The following is a 19,968-nucleotide window of genomic DNA, read 5'->3' on the forward strand; positions in this document are numbered from 1 at the left end:
TCCTCGAGGTTTCAGGCAGCGACAGTATGTTAGAGGTGAGACATTCATTGTAAAGCCTCTATAAAGAAGTTTTTCTCGAATCTGATCTCCATACATACATTTGTGTTTCACAATGCATTTACTGACAGCTTGATGGCTCCCACGTTAGATGTCTGTTATCAATGCAATCAATAACATCACGTGGCTAAATTGCCAACAGGTTTTGGCAGGACACCGGTGAAGAGCATTATTCCCATAACAACAGAGGAGAAAGGAGTCTTTGTGGAGTTGTCCTTACTAAATTGACAAGGCCTTTTACAGCCTTTGATACAGGGCTGGCTGCCTCGCACAATGGCAGGCATATAAATTTGCAGATGTCGCCTGGAAAGCTCAAATGTCAACGCTTTTCACAACAGCACCAGGGCCCTGCAAGAGGAATAATTGATTGGTTCACCTTTTGTCTCGCGCCAAATATTCATCGAGGAGGACAAAAACAGGAGGCAAAGATGAAAGAGCATCTTCTACAGTCAGCGTGTGCTGACGCTATTCATCTTTTTTTCTTTTAAGAAGAATCGTTTTTTTTCTCCGTATTTTTACAGGCCACTCGATGCTTGTGTAATACATATGCAGCGGTTCACCCATTGGACGTGCAGTTAAAGCTTTTCATCTTATCACTGGCCTTGCATTTCCTGCGGCCAAACAGCGTCTCTTCTTTGCTGCTGCTTGAAGTATTTATGCTTGAAGTAAGGATATGAATAATCAAAATTCCCTGAATGAGAAGTCAATCATCTCTGCATCAACATATGCCTTTTGTGGTTTAGATATTCAGATCACATGTTGATACCAGGTGTAAAGGGATCCAGACATCATAATTGGCTGACTTGACTTAGGGCAAGTGAAATGGTGAGGTAGGGTGTGATTACAGCACCTCTTGTTTTTACTTTTATGACTCTAAAAATTGTTACTCAGTTGTATCTGTACCATAACCAAAAGCTCCTGTAACACCGAAACCACTGAGTGGACTCAATTGAGGAAGGGTCTCTTTTATTGCTTGCTTATTAATTCAACTTTTCATGTTTAAGAGCGAGTTAGATGTTATTTAGAGTTGGTATTCTTTCATAAATCCGGGATACATGTGTGCTTTGACCACTGGTGCCCAAAATCTTTCCCTCGGAGGGCCAAAACTGGATCTCAATGGTGGGCCACGTGCTGAAAGTAAACACCTGTTGTGTTTGTGTTGTATTCTTAGACTCTTTAGGGACCCCAGTATGCAGAAATATTCAAATACACCATTTTTAGAATAGGCGAAAATAACACATTGATACTGCTTTAAAAAAAAAACTGCGTGTTTTTGCCCCGAACTGGATGTGATTATCATAAAGTGGGCATGTCTGTAAAGGGGAGACTCGTGGGTACCCATAGAACCCATTTTCATTCACATGTCTCGAGGTCAGAGGTCAAGGGACCCCTTTTGAAAATGGGCATGCCAGTTTTTCCTCGCTAAAATTTAAACGTTGGAGTGTTATTTAGCCTCCTTCCCGACAAGCTACAGCCTCTGAAAGACAGTAAAGTCTATCCCGCGGCCCTTTTTCATTAAAAAAAACCCCAAAACAATTGGCTATTATCTGGCGGGCCAAATAAAACCTGATTTTGGGCAAACTTTGACCCACGGGCCTCACTTTGGGCAGCCGTGGTTTAGACTAAAGAGTGGGAAAGCGTTGGGGGATTTAGCCCCTGGCCTGCAGGAAGAGAGGTTATCTCTTCAAGCCCCAAAACCAACCACTTTGCTTCATTTATTTGTAATAGCTGAAAGATAATCTTATGGGAAATGCGCCAGGGTAAAGTTGAAGGGTGCAGAATTTTTGACCTTCAAGAAAGTGCAAAGTTTAACTTTTTAAAAACTGAAATCTCTGCAGTTAGTCAGCTAACAGAAGAGTCACCAGCCTCGTCATCCACAGATGAATTACAGCACTTATATTTTTAAACAATGATATAAAATGTTCAAGTACTTACATGAAGGTCAGACTGAGAATCTGAGAAGCAGTTATTTAATCTTCCAGCATCTCAACACACATCTAGAGATCTGCAAAATAGTGAATTGGACACACACACACAATATTGACAGCCTCATTATAGATGAAATGACAGTGAGTCACTGGGAGTTGTATTGTTTTTGGCCAGGAACCCAACAGGTGTCCCACAGCACACACACACACATCTAAATGGTCTGGAGCCATACAGTACCTCTCTGTCTCTTCACTGTGCTCAATAGCTAGTGATAATTTAGATTTGACTTGTATTGTGGCTCCCTCTTCTCTTTCTCTCTCTTTCCCTTCAAAGCCTTGCCATGAATTTTCAGCCTCTGCAATTTTCCTCTCCAATAGCAGAAAAGGAGCAAAAGAAAAGAGAAAGAAAGATGACAAAGACAACACAGGACTCCTCTCTTCCCCCGGCCCTGTTATTGTACAAAATAGCCAAGCAATAGTTTTTTTTTTGTCATTGGTTTACTCCTAAAAGCCCATTTGACGTCGGCCCTGAAAAGAAAGCAATAAAGAAACCTTTTCAGTGGCGTTGAATGAGCGAGAGAAGGAGGAATGAATCCCTTTGGGACGTTGCGCCCAGAGAGGCCTTTTTATTGTCTTTGCTCTGGTAATCAAATGGAGCTGAAATGAAAATGGAGTTTTCTATGAAAATAGGGCCCTTTGTTGGCTTTGGAAGGCTAGTAATTCATAAACAATAAGCCGGCTCCTTTTGTTTGGGTTATAATATATTCCTGCTGCTCTGAAAGAGGTCTCTCTCAGCACACACACACGCACACACACACACACATTGAAGCCAGGGTAAAAGCCAAAGCGAGGCAGCAGGGGAAGAGAGAATATAAAAGGAGGCAGAGAGGCAGGCTTTCCATTCATCCTCCAGGCTGAGAGACGGCAGGATGCTCCACTCCTCAACTCTCCATCCTTCACCTTCTCTGTTCTCTCCATCAACCTCTTCCTCTCTCTTATGACGAACACCCTCTCTTTTTTTTTTCCTGCAAAAGTCAAACTTTGACGGTGTCTTGGCCAGCCAACAGGTGGATCACAATTCCTTTTTTTTTTTTTTTCAAGGAAAGGATTTCTTCTTCATTCAGAAGATTATGGATTATGTGAAAAGCATCTCTTGATTCACCCTTTTTTTCCCCTCATGACATCTGCGTTTCTTGAATTTGCCACTAAATATTGGAGGATGACAAGAAAAAGAAGACACAGAGGAAGATGAGTGATGCAGGTCGTAAGGGGACAGCAAACCTGCAACATCAGCAGCATGATGGCATGATGCCAAAGTCCCCACTGAGCAAACAAACAGGACTCTTTCCTATAAAAAGCCATGGACATTTTACTGTTCTAACTTCAGTGAGGCAACACTTCAGTATGTGGAGAGTCATTTAGGACAACAGCATGGAATGACAGCTGATATTACTGGACTTTATGGAGGTCTGTGTCATCCAATGGGGATATTTACAGTCTATTTACTACATTAAAAAAAGGAATATCTTGAACTCCAAACAGCATCTTCCCCTGCTGTCTGGAAATCAACCTGGTGAGAAGCAACCTTCCTCAGAAGACACTGAAACACTCATACTTGTACCCTCCGGACAAAATGAACTTGGCGGATGAGAACTGTGCACATTTACATGCAAAGAGAAATGGATATTTACATAAATATGGATTTGGATTGAGCCAGCGTGATGTAAGTGCAGCATATTTTATACTGTCTACTACAGCATTTCTTCACTTTACTTTCAGTCTTTGGTCACCAGAGAGAGTGAAAGAGAAACTTTTATTTCTTCAGTTGTCCACTATGGAAGGTCTTTAAGTTGAGGACTGCCATGTGCAAATTCCATCTGAACACTGCTGTTTCCTGACATTTTTATTTCAACCATTTCCACGCCATCATGGGACAATGCTTGCATGTTTCCACCAAATTCGATCAGATTTGAAAGCCAGTATCAGCCCATGCCTCAGGTTATTCGTATGAACCATCAAGTTCTATATATATTTTTTGCCAAATATGTTTTGGAGGCTGTCGAGGTGATCATAGTGGATCTTGAGCGTTGATTTATTTTAACAAATACCACAATCTTTCTGTAGGATGAACTGTTGCAAATGATTTCCAGCAGATCTATGTGCAGCTATTTGCTTCCTCACGCAGCCGCTCTTCAGTCATGTGACAGATGGTGCTGCTGGATGTGGGCGTGTCTTTGAAGGAGTTTGCAGGAGGCAGTTGGACCCTTATTGATACAGAAGGGATGGCATAACATAACTTCTCACCGAGAATACAAAGCTCCATATTTCCGATATTTTCTCCAGTTAATGATGATTTATTTATAACATAAGCTGCTGTAACATTGTAGCCAACAGAGGAAATTTAGTCCACACAAACAGAAAAATAAGCCAGACGGGTTGATAAGAGACTCCTTAATTAAACACTGAGTCAATAAGCAAGGAATAGAAGAAAAGCAATAGGAGGACTCCTTGAACTATGCTATCTTTCAGTTTTCCTTTTACTATTACATTATCACCCTCCTACCCTTTTTAAGTATAGTCACAGCTTGGTGAATGGGAAAGATACACTACAAAATATTTACTAAACAAACTGTCAAGTATTAATTTAATAAAACCAAAAATATCTGCCCTGCATGGATGAGTAAACAATTTAAATTAATAAAGCCGGGTAGAAATGCAAAACTAAGCCAAGGGTAAAAAAAAGATTGCACTTAATTAACAGCACTAATATTACAGCAGCATAATGACAGACTTTGACCTTGATAAGAAATAAAGCTGCTGGGCTGTTTTTACTGTAACGCTACTTAAATTGGACCAAACAAACTCCTCGTCCCTGTTCATCAATTTTTTTAGTCATCCATGGTGATCTTTTCATGGCTACTTACCGTCACAAGTAGGGCTGCAACTAACTTTATTTCCCACTGTCGATTAATCTGTTGATTATTTTCTCGATCAATCGATAAGTTGTTTAGTCTATAAAACGTCAGAAAATGTTGAAAAATGCCAATCAGTGTTTCCCAAAGGCCCAAGATGACGCCCTCATGTCTTGTTTTGTCCACAACTCAAAGATATTCGGTTTACTGTCATAGAGGAGTAAAGAAACCAGAAAATAGTCACATTTAAGAAGCTGGAATCAGAGAATTTTGACTTATTTTTCTTAAAAAATGGCTCAAACCGATTAATCGAAAACAGGTTGGTTTATTAATTTATTAGTTGACAACTGATCGATAAATCATTGCAGCTCTAGATACACGTGCAACTGTACAGTTTGATCTGTTAGTTGCTTTCAGTTGGTCGAGCGGTTCATCTTTTTTACCTCAATCTGTGAAGATTTAAAAATAATTAATGGCATTTCTTTATCAAGCCCAAGCTATAGTGATAATGTAGCCAACTGCTTTTAATTGATGTTAAAAAAAATAGTTAAGAATGTGTGATTAGTCTCATCATTTTCAGTATTTATGCCTGACAAATCAAACAAGCTTTCTGTTGCTGTCAGTTTCTGAATCTTGTAACTTTATATTAGAAGACTGGTGATCAGGGGCTGAGTGAGGTGGACGTCCAACTCTCTTAGTTTATGTTTTGCATTGTTAAAATAAATGTTTGTTTGATATCTCTGTCAGTCTGGCATCCTGCTAAACGCTTGAGTTCCAGTTACGTTTTCTGTATCGGGAACTGGCTCACTATTTTACATGAGTTTAGTTTGGTGTTTATTACAAAATAAGTGTTTATTAGATGTTTGATGTCGTGCTCAGCTGGGATCCCATTTAATGGAAGGGTTCAGCTGCTGGTGGAAACGCTGGAGGGGTTATCATCTGGTTACAAAAGGTAGATGCTCAACAGAGAACCACTTGCTGTAATTGCTGCATCTCTACAACCCATTTCTCTCTATTCTATTCCAGCCCCATTTAAGAACATAATAACTTGCTTCTCCAAGTGGCTGAAGAGCTGTTCAGTATGTCTCTTAATCATGTGTGCAATTTGTTTTCAGAGAGAGAGGAGAGACTAGAGAGGGAGTTAACTTTATTTCTGGAAATGGCACAACAGCAAGCTCTTATTTGAGACCTTAGAGTGCATCTCCTGACGGTCGCCGGCTCATGATTTCTTGGTGTACAATGTCATCAGTGCAGGTCATTGAGTTACAGAGGCCAGTCTGATGTTAGTCTGCGAGCACAGATCTGATATGTAACACATCCTTACCTTTTCTTTGAATGTCCAACCTGGCTTTTGTGTATTTTCACAGATTTCCTGAAGTTTAAGTGACTTATTGTGACAGTGAGTGATGAGTCTGAAACACAATATGTCTAGGATTATACATGATCAGTCTCTGATGTGCAATGATGCATGGTAGTTTTGTTAACTTCAGCCCTCAGTGGCAGACAGTTTTGAGTCCTGAATGCCTTTGAGTGAGTGACCGTCATCTGTTGCTAAAATGAGAGACAGAAAATGCAAAAAGACTAAAAGAGGCTGTCTGGTTGAAGCTTCAGATGCAGTTTGCTAATGCGTATGGACTTATCAGATCATTTAAAGTCATGTATGCATCGGTGCATTCAGTGGCAATGGCAAAGACAACGAATTGATTTGACTCATCTTCCCAGATTGACATGTTAATGTTGGAAACAGTGCTGGTAAAGATGAAGAAGAAATGCTGTAAGTCCTGATTTAACCACTAGAGGGCAGCACAGTCTAACAAACAGAAGCCCAGTATTATTGGTGCCACCATGCAGATCACATCTTCAGTTTATCCTACACGTAAATGCACATTTGGGCCCTAACAAGTTATCAGATATAAGTTCGGAGACATTTTTCATTCAATCTGATGCATCTAAATTAAAGTATGATTTAGTTATTGTATTCCTTTTCCTGACGAGACAGTTCTTTGCCTACTTCGGTAAGTTTCTTTGACTCTTGAGTAAAGATGAAGTGCAGAATTTAATCACATTTTTATGGTTGACACAGATTTAAAACATACTACCTGTGGAAAATGTCATTTTTTAAAATGTAATTATGGGGTTACAGTGATAAGATAAACTGTGCCGAGGTTCACTTCCCAGATACTGTGGCCTCAGTAGCTTTTTATAAATACTGAGGTTGAGAAAATGTTGTGAATAGCCACAAAAATCATGCTGAAAAAGAAACTCACAATGTGTAGGCTAAATGTCGGCTTTGTTTTGTGGGTGTCGCATCACTCAATGTGAGCTGACATTTCAAAGTCAGGCCTGTTTCTTAGAAGTCCAAATAGAACTAGTTTTTAACCATTTTCTACAGAGGACTCAGTAAGAGGTCATTAATCAAAGCACATAACTTCATCATAGTGCTGCACGTTTCATAGGAGCCATATAACTTACGTTGAGAAAGTGATGTGCAGTACATGAAGAGCAGTAAAACTGTGGACTGTGAAACTGTCCACTAGAGGGAGCTTGATATCCATCTTAAAACTGTTGATGTAAACCTCAGAGAGGCCTCTGAAGCTTGACAACTAATAGTCCCCCGTGTGTATAAACTCTTGTGTGTGTGTGTGTGTATAACGCCTGCAAACAGCTGTTTTCCAGACACTTTGTTGACTGACCATGTGCAGAGAAATCAAAGCCTACTGATTTGTCTCATGTGTCCGTCCCACTTCATTTTATCAGTAGTTGTGCGTAACAGTGTTGGAAACAGCTGGAGGACAAATAATGTCACATCAGGCGGATGTGAAATGAGACAAAACAAACAATGTGCAGCGCTACTTTTACTTGCTGTAGTTGAAGAATTAAATGAACTGTAGTTTGATATTTCATTTGAGAAAAACTAATTTTAATTTTGCTATGAAAGTTCACATTTGAAATGTATTTATTAAATATTTACATTAAGGGAAATGCATATTTTGAGACAATTTACAGCTGATTTTATTTATTTTACTTATTTATTTCTTCCTTAAATTTGTGCAGAAAATAAAATAGAATATGAATTAATAGAATATTTTAATTTTCAAAATTACAAGCAGGAAGTTAATTAACCCACCAAATTCACAACGTCATCTGATTTGATATTTTAATTTTGGCTCATTTTGACATAAAGAACCTGTAATTCAACATGTCCAAAACCTTTTTTATTAACCAAGTAACAGGGCCTACAAACACAATAAATCCTGCTCTTATTGCCTCAAAGTGCGTCAACCAAGAGCAAAAGATGAAGTTATTAATTGATAAATATTCACATTAGTGGTAGTGGTGGTAGAGTTTGCGGTAACTAAACTACTGTAAGATATGCATCGTGCATATTGGCATATTCTGGTCGCACACTGTTAAATGCAGAAATATCCTTCACAACAGACTGCATGGGTGTTTTTCCAGAAGCGGAGAGATTAAAATATGAATAGGCAGATATCACTTGCACACACTATGCGTGCATTATGCCATTTTCTTCAGCTGTTATTTAGACTAACTGTACCATAATAGCCAAACAAGCTGGAGTGGAATAAAGGCTGCCATTATGTGAGCTCAGAGTCTCGACCTGTTGATGCGCCATTAGCTTCACTTCTCAAATGTGACGGGATTGTTCCACTGTGTTTTTTCGCTCCTTGCAGAGACTGAGGTTAACTGGGTGTAAAGACAGGAGAAAAGTCTGAGCTGTGACTCCTTTTATGTGGAAGTAAAACGCTAGTATACTTCTGAATTGGTCACTTTTTTTGCAGTTAGAACTCGTTAGATTAGCTGTCAAGAAGAAAAAAAAATAGCCATCTCTTGACTGCAAATTGCATGATATCTGCACTGTAGAAATGTTTACTTGTACCATATAGAATCAATGCACACATCATGAGGATTTTTTAATTTTCATGTATTTCTCCATTCAGTTATAGCACATCAGAAACAATAAAACACCAAACTAGAATCAAATTCAATCAAAAGAATCAATTGAAAGATGCTGAAAGTTTTGGTAAAATAAAGCAAAATGAAAAGGCTTTACTTTAACCCCCCTATTAAGAAAATATAAGCTGCAAATTAACACTTCATACATTCTTGATAAAGCATTACTATGTAGTTGTAAAGAAATATAAAGACGTTCTACTACAGAAAAGGTGCAGAAAAGTGCTATAGAAATAAGGCGATTCTCTTATTATAGTTGCTTTATACAGCATTAAGCACATTGAAGAAAATGTTAATATTAACATTTTCAATCCAGGATTTGCAGAGGAAATAAAACTGATGTGAGATTTATTTATTTGCCCACAACAGCGTCCAGTTTATGTCCAGCTTTTTAAACGGAGGTCAACACCGCTCTCTGAGCACCAAGTTGATATTTCACTAAAAGAGGTAAGAGCAATAACAAAGCCAAAACAAACAGCTTTACAGTAGAATTCAATAAAACAGCGAAATCTACCACCAGCACGACGGCACTGGGATTGTTTTTAAGTGGCGTGCAGCGTTGCAAACCATTTGCAGAAAAAGCAGGGAGCAGTGGGATACGAGAGCCTTCCTGTGAACTGAATTGCCTCAAAGTGCCAGGCTGCTATCAAACCGCATTAATGTGATGGATATCCGGCATTCTGCATTCATTCTCCACGCAGTAAATGTGGGAGCTGACAAACAGATCCTGGTGAGAGGGCCTCCAGCACCGAGCAGCCGCTCAGGCGCTCCCTGCCTCTAATGCATCGACAAATATAGCCTGGGTTCAAGTACATTTTATGTAAAACTCACACAAGTAGACACACTTTTCCTTAACCCAATTTCTCCAATTTCTCAAGTGTAAGCAGCTCAGTCCTCTTCGTCTCTTGGTGTTCTGTGTAGGGACGACAGTCAGCGTGACCAGGCTGGTGTTCTTCTTCAGGCAGAGTGGAAAAGGTCACTTTATTGTACCTGACATACAATTAGTTTGTTGTACAAATACAATTTTATTGGTTTTCCTGCCGGATGTTTATTTTTTGTAGTACAATACAGCTGTTTCTTTCAAATACAAGGCTGTGCATTTATATATAACTTTAACATGTTTGTTTATCTGACTGTAGATTCATGAAACTCACCGTTTACTCGTTGTGTCTAGATTTAAATAACCTTATATTTTTAACAATCTTTAATTTTATGTTTTGTTTGTTTGCAATGCCAGAATATGATTCTGTTTCTTTGGAAAGAGGAGCATAAAGACGGTGTGTAATTGTACAATATAAACTTCTACTCAGCAGGGCTGCAACCAACAATTACAACAATTATTTTCTGATTAATCGTTCGGTTTATAGAAAGTGAAAAATGTCCAGCCCAGTTCCAAGGAGGTGATGTCTTTTAAATGTCTTGTTTTGTCAGTACAAAACCCAAAGATATTCACTTTAATATGATATTAAAAGAAGAAAAGCAGCTATTCTCCATGTTTGAGAGGCTGAAAACAGCATTTTCTGACATTTGTGCATGAAAAATTACGATTCAAAGATTATCGAAATAGGTGGCGATTATTTTTTTGTCGATCGACTAGTCGATTAGTCAACTAATCGTTGCAGCTCTTCCACTCAGATCATTTAAGGGGTATAATTTTGTGTTTAGGGATTTAATATTGCACTTAATAAAATTGGGAGGCTTGCACAGGACAAATTTAAAAAGGCTGAGCTACCAGTGTTCCGATTTTTAGTGGGTCAAGGTCTAAAAACGCTGGATCCTACATTTCCCATAATGCAACTTAATAGCTTCTTTCAATAGCTTTCACCTGCATAGGAAATGTCCACATCATTCAAACTATTTGCCTTCTTTTATGACTCAGGCTTTCTGAGGCTTATTTTTTCAGACTTGAGGCCTTTTCCAAACCGGGGTTGTTTTTTTTCGCGCAATTAAACGTCAATATATTTTTTCAAACTGTTGTTTTTTTATCATAAAGACTTTCACACAGAATGCGAATATGCCAACAAAGCACCATACTTTTTTTCGTAACAAGGTTGAATGAAGACATCAACCAATCACGATGTGCCGAACAGGTTAAGTTGCACCTACATTTATAAAACAACAACACGGTGGCGCCGTAGTCCGAACAAAGACGTCAAACTCTGTCCACTCCTTCCGTTCTAACCTTTCACAATAAAAGCCCTAGACATAACATATTCACAGGCGAGTATTTCGCATTTTCATGTCCCTTATTAATCACATCCTTGGTCAGTAAAGGCCTTGCGAACGCTCTCTCCAGATGTGTAAAGTCGGTGGAATGCCCCTTTAAAACCCCCAAATTCATGGAAACAACACAAGTCGAGGTCTTCAGGGATAGCTAATACGGCCCTGGAGCTGGATTTTGTTCACGAAAACTGAGCATGTGTATTCTTACTATCTATTTTGAATCAATTGTTACACCATCCCAACACCGAGCAGAGGATATCAGTCAGTATTGTGTGTAAACTGCTGCCAAAATGACATTTATTCCTAAAAAAAGTTTTTTTTTTCTTACTTTAAAACACACCTTAGAATAAAACCAAAGTGCCTGGTTCAGGGTGATCTGCTAAATGACACGTCACCTCTCAGCCGCCTGGTTGACGAGCATCACAAATGCAAATCTGCACTCTGTATATATTTAAATAAGATTTTCCCGACCATTCACATGTCAGCGCTCCTCCCATTACTCCGACCCCCCCCCTCACTATGAAGGAACTACGCCTGCCATCATCACACCACTACAAGATATTCAGTCAGACTAAATGCTCCAGCCAATTACATTGATTTTAGAGGAGCTATGTTGTTTGCATTAGCGGAGGAAAATGGACTGCCATTTTCCATGTTGTTGGGTGGAAACTGGGAATTGAGCTCTCTTCAGGATGTATAATGGATAGAATAGCAATCAGCCGCCTGATGTAACGCTACACAGTGCACTCTCACTGGCCACGCATCACATCATGTACTTACACCATTAGAAAGTCTTCGCAATACATTTCTAATCATATGAGCAAATAGATTTTAGTCCTAGTGACTAGTGAGTGTGTAATGGAAAGACTGTTTACCAGGACACCTCAAACATCATTAGTTTAACCACTACGCACATTAATAATGATAAACTTTAAACTCTATCAGGCCAACAAGAGGATCCCTGTTTGACAAATAAATGTCGTTTTAAGACGGTTAGTATTTCAGTTATGTTACGTGGAGCATCCCAGCATTACAACTTGCACAGAGAGTGGGAATAATAGGGGTCAGAGTTAAAATAATATAACTATTTTCTTATTGAGACACCTCATAATACACGATTGCTCGGTCTGAGTTAGCAGGTGAGAAGCTTTTATCGTCTTAAAGGCTCCTTTTGAATGAAGATGTACGTCTTTTCTCTGAAATTGTTTCTGCAGAAATGTCCCGTTCTTGTCATTTATCACAACACAAAAAGTCCTCAATGACAGCACTATCATGGGTTTCTACAGCACTGCACTAAATAGCATTCTCAGCACCATTCACGACTATTGAACCAGCGAATAGCTTACAATTTCAAGAACTTAAAGTCAGTAATTCATTGCTCACTAATTGAATGGTGATTCTTGAAGCAAAAATGGCCAAATATTCTCCAGTTCCAGCTTCTCAAATGTGAGTATTTGCCCATTTGCTGTCTTTTATATAGCTGTAAATTGATTATCTTTTGGTTTTGGACTGTTGAATGTTTTTTTTTTTGTATTTATACTATTTTCTGGCATTTTCTGGTTATCGAAGAAATAATTGACACTGAAAATAATAGTTAGTAGTGTGAAAAAAAGGCACTTCTCTTGCAGAAAAGGTTGCTTATATGTAGGGCTAAACGATTATGGACAAAATTCTGATCAAGATTATTTATCACGATTATTTATAGATATATTAGAGAAATATTTTTATTGCAATTTCACATTTAAATAAACAGAGCACTACTTTCACTATCACGTTCTGGTTATCCTTTTACTTTGTTATTGCCATCTATAGTGGTTATTTGCATAAAAAACAATTCAAATGATGAATTAGGAAATAAATGATTGTATTTGCATTTAAATATTTGCTTTGATTAAAAAAAAGTCTTGGCATTAGTAATTTTAATTATTTATTATAAGCATAGTGGTAGTGTTAGGAAGTTAAACAGGTCATAATTCTCTCTCTATTAACTACTTTATATTGCTGTGAAAACATCTCCTTCAAACAGCTGGATTTATTCAAGTTTCACGCCAAAAACTACATTTTACAAGATTACATTTGAACGCATCATGATGGCGTTATAATATCCCATCGCCCAATACTCATTTGTACTGAGTAGAGTTTGAACGCAGCATAATGTAACTCAATGGCACCTCCGTGTGTGCGACGTTACTGACCGTGCTGCTGCGTGCCGACGTAAAACCGTCATGTGGTGGCTGCAAAATGTGTGTGTGACCGGCAAAACATCGGATATATGAGACTGTTGAAAACCTCGATTTATGCAATAGAAGCCAAAATCGTGATCGCGATTTAATATTCAATTAAGTGTGCAGCCCTACTTATACGTCGGCCACTATGAACAGTTGGCTTCTGATTCCAAAGTAAAATAATAGACCCCACTTACAGGGTTAGATCTCTCTCTGAGGCAACAACCCCCACCTTATACACTCACAGACAGACAGACACACTCGCACCTAAAACGTAGAGAACCGCTAAGTAAGAAATCAAATGTCATTCTTGGGGCCAAGTCGATTTCAATCTCTATTTTCATCTTTTTCCAAAATCTATAAACGCAGCTCTTAACACAGGACTGCGAGCTGGGTGAGCAGAGGGTTAAAGAGGGTCCGGGGCTCCGCGGGGCTTGGGTTAACTGCCGTGTCAAAGTGGCCTTTGTCCTCTGAACAGCGCGGAGGATGATGGCGCGTGGCAGACGAGACGGTTGCTGGTTTGAATCTACACAGTAAATGTCTGCCAGAGGGTGTTTTATATCAAGCTTTTTAGAGGAACAAAGTTCTTTTTCATAGCTTTAAAAGGAGCAGGGGGGATGTTTTATAGGCCTTGTCACTCAGTAAAGACAAATATCTGGTTGTATACGTTGCTGTTGTATGATCAAAATGCATTCGGGCCTTATAGCTGGCAATAACGACAACAGAAATGCCTCTCCAGCCACGTATCATAGCTGTCTCACAACAAGCCTCGCCTCAAAATAATTTCTTAATCCATTAATTGGCGTGGAGCAGCATTCGGGGCAGGGCTTTTTGTTCAATATGTTTTTCAGAGATGCATACTAATCATATAAAGTGATCCTTTGTACTCAGGTTGACAGCAGCGACGAGGGCTTTTAGACGCGCACACACACACACACACACATACACACCGAGGCATGTGTCTGGGAGCGCCGACGGCAGAACGAGTGTATTATTTTCCCTGAAGAGTGTTATTTTCCTGTCAAGGCTTGATGGCAACGTGCCAACAGATGTGACAGGGAGCGATCATCCCTCCTTCATACTGTACAGAGAGAGGGAGAGGAAGCGAGGAGGGACGGGTGAGGACGGAGAGAGTAAGACAGACACACTAGCTGGGTTTCCATCCCGGCATTTTTTATGCAAATTACGATCAAATTTGAAAAGCATCATGGAAATTCTAATGAAATTTCTCCCAAAGTTTTTTTTCCGCTCAAGCCTGGAAGATTGATTAGAGAAATTGCGATTTGAAATTCATTTGTCAAATACATGCTGATGCTTATCTGTCCACCCTGATATCCCAACAATGACGGACTGCTGTTGCACCCACATAGGCGTATACGGCGTTATGTGTCCTTTTAGTTGAAACAGTAAAATCCAGTTTTCTTTAGCTGTAAGTATAAAATGTGTAATCTCGTATCCATTGAGAGTGTGATTTGTTGGAGTTTTGGGAAACTCATTCAGAAATGATGTGAGATGCTACTCGTGTCATGCATTTCCTGCAGAGTGAGCAGCGCTGGACTGGAACATTTTGTCACATTTTATCACATTGCAACTTTTTGGAGGTTTTTAATGTGTGAGGACGGCCTCCCAGATGAGGCTCCAAACAGTTTCACGGGAGGCTCAGTGAATGGAAGTGAAAAAATATTACTGGAGCACACAGATTTAAGGCAATCAACTTCATTAGAAGACTAACGTCTCGACGCCAACTTGGACTCTAATGAAGACGCGGTTGACGTTGAAACATTACTCTTCTAATAAAGTTGATTGCCTTAAAGCCGTGTGCTCCGGTGTGCTTTGGACCTGGTCTCTGAAGTATCTCCTGTATCAAGATTGCCTCATTCTGTGAGCTGTGGACAGGCCTTCTATTCCTTGTGAAACAGTTGAAGCGCGTCTAATATTACATTAGTTATCAAAGTAATTTCACATAGAATAGCCTAAATGTGTGTGATCTGGTGAAAAGGATAGTTCAGAGATACAGTAGTTTTGGGGAATTTTACTATTCCTCAGTCAGAAACTAAAATGCCTTAGGACAGACCTTTTTTAATGTATCTGGTGTAGTCTGAATTTATGCCAAACAGCAATATTAGACTATCTTGGCTCAATTGTTGAGTGTCTATGGGATCAAATAGCATAATCATGATCCCATAGCCATCCAGGAATTGAGCGAGGGCCACAGTCTCACACTTTAAAAACCACCGGCCCCGTTTTTGTTCCTTGGTTGTCGAGATTTCCAAAGTTGACTGTCGTCTATTTCTGCGTCCGCCTGCCTCCTGTCTCCTCTCTACCAGTCCTATCAGAGTGCTGACTATTTTTTTTTTAGCTGTAATTGTTATTGTTGGTGTGTGTGTAGTGTGTGAGAGAAGTGTTTGTAGTGGGCATATGATACTTGAAATTGACCTTCAAATGCCACATGTCCAAGCCCAAACTTGTTTATTAAGCCCGCTATTAGCCCCGGCACCTCCTATGAACATAACCTGCTGTGAACAGTTTTTGAGTGATTTTTTTGTTTTTGGCTGGACTTTGCTCACCCACTGCAGGTGGTAGGTGCTGCTTATTTACTTTTACTGAAGGCTTGGTTTGGCCATTGATGGTGTGTGTGTGTGTGTGTGTGTGTTGGGGCTGTTCTCATACACAGTTTATAGCTATATCTACGAAAAGTAATGCACGGCAATTCGTCCCATGAAATCAATTTGTATGTAACCCAACGTAATTGTGAACCAGGATGTATGAAGAGCGACAAACGCTGCTGAAATTTAGAAGTAAACGTTGATTTATTTGTCACGTAACTTCCGTACTTACGTAACGCCACATCTGTAGTTATTTTAACCCAAACCATGACCTTTTCCTAAAGCTAACTAAGTAGTTTTGTTGCCTGAATCTGTAGAGATGGAAGTTTATTTTGGAAAGATTGGAGTGGAAAATGACACGTGTGTTAAGTTTTACTGGATATTTGTAGGAAAATGCATGAAAAATGAGGAATAACTTTTTGACATCATACAAACTGTTGTATGAGGATACGTTGGTGTGTTTGAGGTGACCGACACCACGAGCCTTCAGCTTGTTGTATTTATGGTTCTGGTTGAAGAGTTTTCTGATGCTGGTGATTATTGAATGTGAAGACCACAAGGGAGACTCTCAGTAGTCTTCTCCTTTCATTAATACAATTGCACAGCACAAATACTGTAGGGAATATAATTAAAGTTTAGTGTTGCTGTGGCGGTATCTACCGGTTAAATCCAACGATGACCTATAGATAAAAACCTTCGCTTTAAGTCCCAATGTGAAGCATCTGTTTAATCATGACATAAGATCATATTCGAGGATTGTAGTTATAGGACGTATGGACTACAAAGATGGAGGGTAAGGGATGTGATTTATGAGACAAAGAGGAACATTTTAAAACATGAATTTTTGCCACAGATTTCATGTCGGGGTCCAACGTTCATGTCATTTTTCACTTGCCCAGTCGATGGCAAGTGGGTCAGAAATCTACTTGCCCAAAGGCAATATACAAATAGTTTCATTTATTAGTGGTTATCACATAACAACAAAGTTAATTGTCATGTTTAATCTTTATTTAAGTGAATTAATCTGGAGTTTCGCCCACATCCTCTAACGCCACCAAACTAAACTCTTGTTTCCAGGACAATATAAATCCTCGCTTGCGCCTCAGCTCATAGACTTCGACTTTACCGCCAATTTCGTGGCGGTAAAGACCACCCAATCGGTCAACAGAGATGAGAAGGAAGCGAGATGGCTTACTCCTTATCTGCTTCCATCATCAGCTCTGGAAAAAACAATGTGTTTAATTATTTTTTCACTTGCCCGATCGAGAAAGTCAGTTGGTAGATTTACCAGCCCGACGTGGCATTTTACTTGCCCCTTGTAAACAGGCGATCTTTATTGTTGAGCCCTGCATGTTATATGTATGTACACGTGATGGTCTTTTAACAGGACTATAATCAGTTGCTACAAATCTGTGGGACTTCAAGAAAGCGATTTGAATCACATCTAATTTGGGATTTCCACTCCAGACCCTGCCTCAGTAATCTGATCTCCGGAGAGGCAAACAGCGCCTCGCAATTCAGCGCAGCTATTCACAGCTACCTGATAAATAACAGCCGCTGCACATCAGATTATAGTGTGTGTGTGTTAATTTCACTGTTCTCTTTTGTCATCCGGTAAAGTCTGTAAGTAAACTGATTCTCTCCGTTATCTCCCTCTCTCTCTGCTCCTTTACCCTCTTCATTTACTTCTTCCCTGACTAAAAAACAAAGAAAAAGCAAAACAAAGCAGAGGAAAACAAAAGGAAAGCAAGAAGAACATGTCATTACTGGGTTTGTTTCTACAGCGGCACAATACCCCTGACCACCCTCATCAAATGATAGAGAGAGATTGCGTGCGTGCGGGCGAGTAAGAGAGAGAGAGAGAGAGATAGAGCCCCCCCCGTGTGACGAAAGGCAGTTTAATTTAGATAATTATCTCGCAAATTAACCACAAACTCCTTCCCTGTTAATTACCTGTCTTGGGGAGCGGTGCGGGAAAACAAAAAGCAGAGCCAGGGAGGTCTTTTGTTCACATCTTCTTGGGGGGGCCATAAATTGGTTCCGCCCCTGCTGAAAGGCCAGATAACCCTTTTGAGGGGACAACCACTAAAGCATTTGATAGGCTAATGGGGAATACTGTTAGCATCCGCGTTTGTAATTGGACGTCATAAATCTGGAACAGGTGACGGGGCGAACAAAAGAGGGGTTTTGTGTGGGTGTCGGGGGCCACGGCGCGACTTGTAAATCCTTCCCCCCGCTGAATGGCGCTATCTGATGGTCCACATACGGCTACAAGAGGAGATGCACGGCAAACTGGATCGATCCTCTCTTGAGTGTGTGGAGTATTTATATGCGCTCAGATACACAACCTAACATGTGTGTGTGTTTGAGTGTGTATCTGCCCCAGCAGCGCTAATAAAAAGACCTTTTCTTATCTTGGTGTCTGCTGAAGGTGATTCTGTCAGCAGCTATTAACCTTGCCTTAATAATGACAGCTCGCCTGATTAGTTTCAACACTTAAAGCCCTGACATTTTTCAGTTCACTCTGCTATTTTTTTCTTCTTCAGGTCTTTGTCACAGTATGAAATACATTCTGTAACGCCTTTATCTCCTCTAATAATGACTTATTGGTGTTGTTAGCGCGCCTCATTAAAAAGCAACATTAAAGCTTTGTTGTTTTTTACCTGTGAGGAGTAGCAGAGTTGTAAACTTTAATGAGTACCGCTAAACTTATTTTCAATGTACTTAGAGGAATAAAAAAAATCAAAAGGTAAAATACATGTCTCGTTAAGTTTGAAAGTGTCTTTTTTTTAAAGAGAAAACACAAAGACACAGTAGGTGGTCAAACCACTTAACAAATCTGGGATATTTGAGCTTGTGTGAAGAATTTGACAAGGTTAGTGGTTTGACAAAAACCTCGTAAGCTTAGTTTCCCTTTATGTCTCCTGTTGAGTGCTAATAAGAATATCAGTCTTAATCTTTGGTCAGTGTCGGGGAGGTATTTTGTTATCGACTGATTTCAATGTGATCTGGGAGAGACAGTTGAATACCGTTTAGAAACCGGGATGTCTGAAACCCCTCATCTCTTTTAGCTGGAAGGTCACCCTCTTATTACACCGGCACAAGGTTATTGCCTCTGTCTGGTGGAATGAGTTCATGTTTTCATGCTCCTCTATTGGCTGAAAGAGTTGGACTCCCTTTGAAAAAGCAACTCAAACAAACGGAAAGTTAAGTCAAGATGAAGGCTGCTTTTCTCCCATGAAAGCTGACATTTCAGATACGCGAGTTGTCTACCTTGAGAGGGTATTGTTGTTCTTTCACCTCATCAGCCATGACCTGTTAAAAGAATCATTCATCTGATTGTATTTGCTTGGATTTTCTTTTGCTGCAGTTTGATTGGTGATTGATTCATGTGACACAAAAGCATTTTTCTGATCTGACGCCTCATCGTTTGTCAGTGCACCTCCAGTTCTGTTACAAATCATTGCTTTAAAAACAGAAAGGTTTTCTCAATGAACACCACTATGGTTAAGTTTGATCTGGTTTTGGCACAAAAACATTGTGGTTTGGATTAAAATGACTGCTTTGTTAAGGTTAGAGAACAGTCATGCATGGTTAAAAGAAACTAACGTTGACTTTTGAGAACCAAGCCGGAAGGCAAAGCTCTTGATCTACAGGTCAACCGTCGTTCCTACTCTCACCTATGGTCATGAGGGCTGGGTTATGACCAAAAGAACTAGATCGCGGGTACAAGCGGCCGAAATGGGTTTTCTCAGGAGGGTGGCTGGCGTCTCCCTTAGAGATAGGGTGAGAAGCTCAGTCATCCGTGAGGGACTCGGAGTAGAGCCGCTACTCCTTTGCGTTGAAAGGAGCCAGCTGAGGTGGTTCAGGCATCTAGTAGGGATGCCCACCCTGGGCGCCTCCCTAGAGAGGTGTTCCAGTTCTTGTGATCTGAGTTGACTAAGATTTCTTTAGCTGATTAGTCATTTTTTTCGTAAAATCGTATGACTCAACTTCTTTGGTTGAGGACAGCTCTAGAAACGGGACTTGATCAGCAGTTTCCCCG

At 39.8% G+C, this 19,968-nt stretch overlaps 1 long non-coding RNA gene across 1 annotated transcript in view; it reads left to right on the forward strand.

Annotated features, from left to right (window-relative positions):
• Nucleotides 1–2,902: 2,902 nt before the first annotated feature.
• Nucleotides 2,903–19,968, forward strand: part of LOC141762841 (uncharacterized) — a 78,021-nt gene continuing 60,955 nt past the window's right edge. The window contains exon 1 of the long non-coding RNA XR_012592917.1: nt 2,903–3,708. This is a non-coding gene — a long non-coding RNA (uncharacterized LOC141762841). The remainder of the gene's footprint in view (nt 3,709–19,968) is intronic.

The sequence above is a fragment of the Sebastes fasciatus genome, chromosome 24 (assembly GCF_043250625.1).
Source record: "Sebastes fasciatus isolate fSebFas1 chromosome 24, fSebFas1.pri, whole genome shotgun sequence".
Taxonomy (NCBI): domain Eukaryota; kingdom Metazoa; phylum Chordata; class Actinopteri; order Perciformes; family Sebastidae; genus Sebastes; species Sebastes fasciatus.